The sequence below is a fragment of the Salvelinus sp. IW2-2015 genome, unplaced genomic scaffold (assembly GCF_002910315.2).
Source record: "Salvelinus sp. IW2-2015 unplaced genomic scaffold, ASM291031v2 Un_scaffold1537, whole genome shotgun sequence".
NCBI classification, from domain to species: Eukaryota; Metazoa; Chordata; class Actinopteri; order Salmoniformes; family Salmonidae; genus Salvelinus; species Salvelinus sp. IW2-2015.
In genome coordinates, this window is record NW_019942972.1 from 62,251 (window position 1) to 70,781 (window position 8,531).

The 8,531-nt window shown below is 42.8% G+C and overlaps 1 pseudogene; it reads left to right on the forward strand.

Moving 5' to 3' along the window:
* Window positions 1-8,531, forward strand: part of LOC112071169 (LIM/homeobox protein LMX-1.2-like) — a 23,511-nt pseudogene that overhangs the window by 10,973 nt on the left and 4,007 nt on the right.

The window sequence follows — 8,531 nt, forward strand, 5'->3', positions numbered from 1 at the left end:
ATGGGTTATTAAACCAGACAGGGTTATTAAAACAGGCAGGGGATTAAAAACCAGGCAAGGTTATTTAAAAACCAGCAGGGTGTAGTTAAAACCAGCAGGGTTATTAAAACCAGACAGGTGTTATTAAACCAACAGCAGTTGTTATTAAAAACCAGGGCAGGGGTTATTAAAACCAGACAGGGGTTATTTAAACCAACAGGGGTTATTAAAACCAGGCAGGGTTATTAAAACCAGACAGGTGTGTATTAAACCAGACAGTGTTATTAAAACCAGACAGGTGTTAAACAGCAGGTTATAAAACCAGGGGTTATAAAACCAACAGGTGTTATTAAAACCAGGCAGGGTTAAAACCAGACAGGTTTATTAAAACCAGACAGGTTATAAAAGAACGGTTATTAAACCATGACAGTGTTATTAAACCAGACAGGGGTTATTAAAACCGGACAGTTATTAAACCGACAGGGGTTATTAAAACCAGCAGGGGTTATTAAAACCGACAGGGGTTATTAAACCGACAGGGGTTATTAAAACCAGACAGGGGTTATTAAAACCGACAGGGTATTTAAAACGACAGGCGTTATTAAAACGACAGGATTAGGGATTAAAACCAGACAGGGGTATTAAACAGACAGGTTATTTAAACCCGGGGAGCTTAATTTAACATATTATGAATGTGTGTTAATCAACAATTTTAAGATCCTTAATTAAATACATGATCGGAGTCAAATATTTGGCTAAATGGAAGAAGTTGAACGATAGTTGAACTAATAAGAAGTTGAACTAATAACAGTAAGAAAGTCATGGAAATAATGAAATGGGATCCAATGAATAGATGTAACAATGATCTTCCATTATATTCTCTATGTGTGGATACCGGTCATGAAACAGTGGAGAAGAGGTCAAAGCGATGCTGTTTCAGTTCTGTCAACAACTTCTGCTAGAACTCTGCTGAAACACACAATGTCCAATGACTGTTGTCTTTTTTTTTTTTTAATCCAAAGAAGGCAAGACCCCCCCCCCCCACTCATTTTCACCTAAAATGACATATCAAATCTAACTGCCTGTAGCTCAGGACCTGAAGCAAGATAATGCAATATGCACTCCCCTCAAACAATAGCATGGTATTATTTCACTGTAATAGCTACTGTAAATTGGACAGTGCAGTTAGATTAACAAGAATTTAAGCTTTCTGCCAATATTAGATATGTCTATGTCCTGGGAAATTTTCTAGTTACTTACAAACTCATGCTAATCGCATTAGCCTACGTTAGCTCAACCGTCCCRTGGGGGACCCACCGGGACCCACCGATCCTGTTAATTCACCAGACAACTGTAGACACGCTCTCTCATGCCTATCAATRCAGAGTATATCAATATTGATTATTTCCTTTTACGATTCTATAACATTATCCCGTACACATTTATTTTAAAGAAAAATCTGCTGCTGGATGTAGTAGTCAAGGGTTAGTTGTCATTTATGTTGCATTTAGAAAACCTGTTCAACAATGTTTCAAATGACAATGCTTTTTGGTTGTATTTCTTTTTGCAGAGAAGAGTGAAGCTGAGGAGCTGGACGGGAAGCCTGAGAAGGGCTCTGGGGGCCAGGGGAAGGGCAGTGACGACGGGAAAGACCCTCGCCGTCCCAAACGGCCGCGCACCATCCTGACCACCCAGCAGAGGAGAGCCTTCAAGGCGTCCTTCGAGGTGTCCTCCAAACCCTGCCGGAAGGTAACCGCCTTACCGTCTGACGAAACCATACAGATCCTATCATTCACAAAGAGGAGATGATGTCATAGACCTGAGCAGCTCTAGTATGTTCCAATAATGGCAACCATCTTGGTCAGGAATAGATTAAATTGGACTGAATTTAATACTGTGTCTTAAACAGCATGCACTTTAGAGCCCGTCCGAATTTAGGCTTTTCCTACTACTATTGTTGTGTCTTATCAAATAACAATGTGTCTACCACTTCTAGAAGATACTACTAAGATATTACTACTCRTGTATTAAATATTGAATAAAATGTCATTTAAGAATTTAAACAACTATATTCAGACACTTATCATACAACCCCCTTTTATCGACCATCAGAAGTATACTTTATTTTAAATACTTTCTACCACCTCTTACTGCCTCTGTAAGAGTGCTTTACAAGAGGGGGATTAAACGTGTCTGTTTTGACTTCTCCCCCTAGGTTAGAGAGACGCTGGCGGCAGAGACAGGCCTTAGTGTCCGTGTTGTCCAAGTGTGGTTCCAGAACCAAAGAGCCAAGGTGAGATCTACCTGAACGACGTCTAAAGGCTGCTCCCCAAATGAAACAGGATGGAAAAATACAATCACTTTCATAAACATTTYAACAGTCAACTTGCAATGATCAGGGTTTTAGGGCACCTTAATGCTACTCTATTCCCAGTCCCATGTGGCATTAGCTATTCCTTACATGGTGCACTCTATGGCCCAAAAGGCTTTGGTCAAAAGCAGTGCTCTATATAGGTAATACGGGTGCTATTTGGGACGTAGCCTAAGATTCCCTGAAGTATGAACCATATTGTCTATCCATGTTTGTCAAGCTTTTGCGTCTGTTATTAACCAGCATTGTGTTTTTATTTGTAGATGAAGAAGCTAGCCCGGAGACAGCAACAACAGCACGAGCAACAAAACTCCCAAAGGCTAGGCCAAGGTAGGCTGCTCTAGTTGTGGGTGTTGTGTGTGTCTGTATGTCTGTGTGTGTGTGTTTTTGTGTGTGTGCGTGCGTGTGCGCACGTGCACATGTGGTTGCATATGTGTGTGTGCCCAAGAGGTGAACTGGCTGAGAGTTTGGTTTGGAGAGGAGATGGAATAACTGGCAGGTCTCTGCATTATGATGATGCTTCACTGCTTCTAGAATACCTTATCATGACTTCACTGGTTCTAGAATACTCCTAGAATACCTTATGATGATGCTTCACTGGTTCTAGAATACCTTACTGATGATGCTCACTGCTTCTAGAATACTCCTAGAATACCTTATGATGAGCTTCACTGGTTCTAGAATACTCCTAGAATACCTTATGATGATGCTTCACTGGTTCTAGAATACTCCTAGAATACCTTTGATGATGCTTCACTGGTTCTAGAATACTCTAGAATACTATGATGAGGCTTCACTGGTTCTAAGAATACCTTATGATGATGCTTCACTGGTTCTGAATACTCCTAGAAATACCTTATGATGAGGCTTCACTGGTTCTAGAATACCTTATGATGAGGCTTCACTGGTTCAGAATACTCATAGAATACCTTATGATGATGCTTCACTGGTTCTAGAATACCTTATGATGAGGCTTCACTGGTTCTAGAATACTTATGATGAGACTTCACTGTTCTAGAATACTCATAGAATACATTATGATGATGCTTCACTGGTTCTAGAATACTCCTAGAATACCTTATGATGATGCTTCACTGGTTCTAGAATACTCATAGAATACATTATGATGACGCTTCACTGGTTCTAGAATACTCCTAGAATACTATGATGATGCTTCACTGGTTCTAGAATCTCCTAGAATACATTATGATGATGCTTCACTGGTTCTAGAATACTCCTAGAATACCTTATGATGAGACTTCACTGGTTCTAGAATACCTTATGATGATGCTTCACTGGTTCTAGAATACTCCTAGAATACATTATGATGATGCTTCACTGGTTCTAGAATACTCCTAGAATACCTTATGATGAGACTTCACTGGTTCTAGAATACTCATAGAATACCTTATGATGAGGCTTCACTGGTTCTAGAATACCTTATGATGAGGCTTCACTGGTTCTAGAATACTCATAGAATATCCACATTGTAGTAGAACTCTCACGCAAGTCAAGGCCCAAACGATCAAGACCGTTTCAAGCGTCTCAGTTGGAGTGCTGATCTAGGATCAGGTCCCCTTGTCCATATAATATGATCTTAAAACTGATCCTAGATCAGCACTCCTACTCTGAGCGCTTGAACGTGGTGAATTGTCCTGACCAGGGTAGGACAGGACAGGGGTCATTCCAGTGGTGAATTGTCCTGACCAGGGTGAGACAGGACAGGGGTATTCCAGGTTAGGTCCTGACCAGGGTGAGACAGGAAGGGGTCATTCCAGTGGTTAGTGGTCCTGACAGGGTGAGACAGGAAAGGGGTCATTCCAGTGGTTAGTGGTCCTGACCAGGGTGGGACAGGACAGGGGTCATTCAGTGGTTAGTGGTCCTGACCAGCAGGGTGAGACAGGACCATGGGTCATTCCAGTGGTTAGTGGTCCTGACCAGGGGTGAGCAGGACAGGGGTCATTCCAGTGCGTTAGTGGGTCCTGACCAGGTGAGACAGGACAGGGGTCATTCCAGTGGTTAGTGGTCCTGACCAGGGTGAGACAGGACAGGGGTCATTCCAGTGGTTAGTGGTCCTGACCAGCCAGGGTGAGACAGGAATGGGTCATTCCTAGGTGTTAGTGGTCCTGACCAGCCAGGGTGAGACAGGACATGGGTCATTCCAGTGGTTAGTGGTCCTGACCAGCCAGGGTGAGACAGGACAGGGGTCAAAGCCAGGCTTCAGTCCAATGATGTGTTATTATTACCACTATCCAATATCCCCCCAGAGTCCTCACCTTCTGTTTCCACCACTGTGATATTACTGTGCGTGTGTGCGTATGGTGTGTGCGTGTGTGTATGTGTGCGTATGTGTATGTGTGTGCGTGCGTGCGTGAGGGTCGCTGCCCAGTATCAAACTCCCAACCCAGAAGATTTGTGACAGCAACTCACTATTTTAATTAAGGGTAGCACTATATATAGGGTATTATAAACCCGGGTAGTTCCTCCTCGGGCCTTATTGCTTAATTATAAACCGGGTAGTTTCCTCCTCGGGCCTTATTGCTTAATTATAAACACCCGGGTAGTCCTCCTCGGGCCTTATTGTTTAATTATAAACCGGGTAGTTCCTCCTCGGGCTTATTGTTTAATTTATAACCGGGTAGTTCCTCCTCGGCCCTTATTGCTTAATTATAAACCCGGGTAGATCCTCCTCGGGCCTTATTGCTTAATTATATAACCCGGGTAGATCCCCTCGGGCCTTATTGTTTAATTATTAACCCGGGTATTCCTCCTCGGGCCTTATTGCTTAATTATAAACCCGGGTAGTTCCTCCTCAGGCCTTTGGCTTAATTATAAACCCGGGTAGTTCCTCCTCAGGCCTTATTGCTTAATTATAAACCGGGTATTCCTCCTCAGGCCGTATTGCTTAATTATAAACCCGGGTAGTTCCTCCTCGGGTCTTATTGTTAATTATAAACCGGGTAGTTCTCTCTCAGCCCTATTGGCTTAATTATAAACCCGGGTAGTTCTCCTCGGCCTTATTGCTTAATTATAAACCGGGTAGTTCCTCCCGGGCCTTATTGCTAATTATAAACCCGGGTAGTTCCTCCTCGGGCCTTATTGCTTAATTATGAAACCGGGTAGTTCCTCCTCGGGCCTTATTGTTTAATTATAAACCGGGTAGTTCTCCTCAGGCCTTATTGTTTAATTATAAACCGGGTAGTTCCTCCTTAGGCCTTATTGGTTAATTATAAACCGGTAGTTTCCTCTTCAGGCCTTATTGCTTAATTATAAAACCGGGTAGTTCCTCCTCAGGCCTTATTGCTTAAATTATAACCGGGTAGTTCCTCCTCGGGCCTTTTTGCTTAATTATAAACCCGGGTAGTTCCTCCTTAGGCCTTATTGCTTAATTATAAACCGGGTAGTTCCTCCTTAGGCCTTATTGCTTAATTAAACCGGGTAGTTCCTCCCTCGGGCCTTTTTGCTTTAATTATAAACCCGGGTAGTTCCTCCTCGGCGCCTTTTTGCTTAATTATACCGGGTAGTTCCTCCTCGCGGGCCTTATTGCTTAATTATAAACCCGGGTAGATCCTCCTCGGGCCTTATTGCTTAATTATAAAAACCGGGTAGATCCTCCTCGGGCCTTATTGTTTAATTATAAAACGGGTAATTCCTCCTCGGGCCTTATTGCTTAATTATAACCCGGGTAGTTCCTCCTCAGGCCTTATTGCTTAATTATAAACCCGGGGTAGATCCTCTCAGGCCTTATTGCTTAATTATAAACCGGGTAGTTCCTCCTCAGGCCTTATTGCTTAATTATAAACTGGGTAGTTCTCCTCAGGCCTTATTGCCTTAATTATAACCCGGTAGTTTCTCCTCGGGCTTATTGCTTAATTATAAACCCGGGTAGTTCCTCCTCGGGCCTTATTGCTTAATTAATAACCTGGGTAGTTCCTCCTCGGGCCTTATTGTTTAATTATAAACCGGGTAGTTCCTCCTCAGGCTTATTGTTTAATTATAAACCGGGTAGTTCCTCCTTAGGCCTTATTGCTTAATTATAAACCGGGTAGTTTCCTCCTCAGGCTTTATGCTTAATTATAAACCCGGGTAGTTCCTCCTCGGGCCTTATTGCTTAAGTATAAACCCGGGTAGTTCCTCCTCGGGCCTTATTGTTTATTATAAAACCCGGGTAGTTCCTCCTCGGGTCTTATTGCTTAATATAAACCGGTAGTCCTCCTCAGGCCTTATTGCTTAATTATAAACCCGGGTAGTTCCTCCTCGGCCTTATTGCTTAATTATAAACCCGGGTAGTTCCTCCTCGGGCTTATTGCTTAATTTATAACCCGGGTGTTCCTCTCGGGCCTTATTGCTAATTATAAACCGGGTAGTTCCTCCTCGGCCTTATTGCTTAATTATAACCGGGTAGTTCCTCCTCGAGGCCTTATTGTTAATTATAAACCGGGTAGTTCCTCTCGGGCCTTATTGCTTAATTATAAAACCCGGGTAGTTCCTCCTCGGCCTTTTTGCTTATTATATAACCGCGGGTAGTTCCTCTCGGGCCTTATTGCTTAATTATAAACCCGGGTAGATCCTCCTCGGGCCTTATTGCTTAATTATAAACGGGTAGATCCTCCTCGGGCTTTATTGTTTAATTATAAACCCCGGGTAATTCCTCCTCGGGCCTTATTGCTTAATTATAAACGGGTAGTTCCTCCTCAGGCCTTTATGCTTAATTATAAACCCGGGTAGATCCTCCTCAGGCCTTATTGCTTAATTATAAACCCGGGTAGTTCCCCTCAGGCTTATTGCTTAATTATAACTGGGTAGTTCCTCCTCAGGCCTTATTGGCTTAATTAAAACGGGTAGTTTCTCCTCGGGCCTTATTGCTTAATTATAAAACCCGGGTAGTTCCTCTCTGGCCTTTTTTCTTAATTATATGTATATAGTGTCGGCAGTATCAACACATAATTCTACTTTTACATTTGCGCCTTTAGGACAAAAATTGTATCGAACACCCAAATACAGCTAAATAATGTAGACGCTTAAGTGCTAGAAACATCCAGGTGTTTTGAGTCCATATTTGACCTAATATTGATCCGGTGCTCATTTTTTGTTTTATTCTGGATTTTCTATTCCTTCACCTTTGATATTGAATACTGCATTGTTGAGACTGCTTGAGACGACATTAGACTGCATGTTTAAAGATTGCTGCAAAACTGCCGTCATTTTGGGTGATAGTGTGATTAGAATCAAATCAAAGCCAGGGGTTATCAGGTGTGAGGTAGTGTGATCAACGCGGCTCCCCACGGCTGGGGAGCTTTATTGAGGACAGGATATGAGAGACGAGTAGAGGGAATGGGCTGCCATGTCAATAATGTGATCTAATAACCAGGGTTTATAACCACCTCAGTCAACCAGTGTAGTTAACTAAATGAGCTCTGGGACTTAAATACGTGTTGAAGTTGTGACTAAGAGCATTTAGTGAGAACTGAGGACCTAACATCCAAACGGAAAACTTTAGAAACTGCATACCACAAGCAGTTCTACACACACACACACACACACACACACACACACACACACCACACACACACACACACAAAACAACACACACAACACACACACACACACACACACACACACACACACCACACACACACACACACACACACAGACACAAACTACATGTTAGTGTTTTTAAATGTGTATCAATTGTAAAGTCTTTTTGTCTGTAATGTATTTTTCGTTATATGTCGGACTCCAGTAAGACTAGCTGTCCCCATTGGGATCCTAATAAATCAAATCAGTGGAGAGCATGTTGTAAGAATAGGTGAATAGGTCAAGGACAGAAGAGATGTTCACCTGTATGTCTCTGTCCCCTCCAGAAGAGATGTTCACCTGTATGTCTCTGTCCCTCCAGAAGAGATGTTCACCTGTATGTCTCTTGTCCCTCCAGAAGAGATGTTCACCTGTATGTCTCTGTCCCTCCAGAAGATATATTCACCTGTATGTCTTGCGTCCTCCTCCAGAAGAGATGTTCACCTGTATGTCTCTGTCCTCCCTCCAGAAGAGATGTTCACCTGTATGTCTCTGTCCTCCAGAAGAGATGTTCACCTGTATGTCTCTGTCCCCTCCAGAAGAGATGTTCACCTGTTATGTCTCTGTCCCCTCCAAGAAGGATGTTCACTGTATGTCTCTGTCC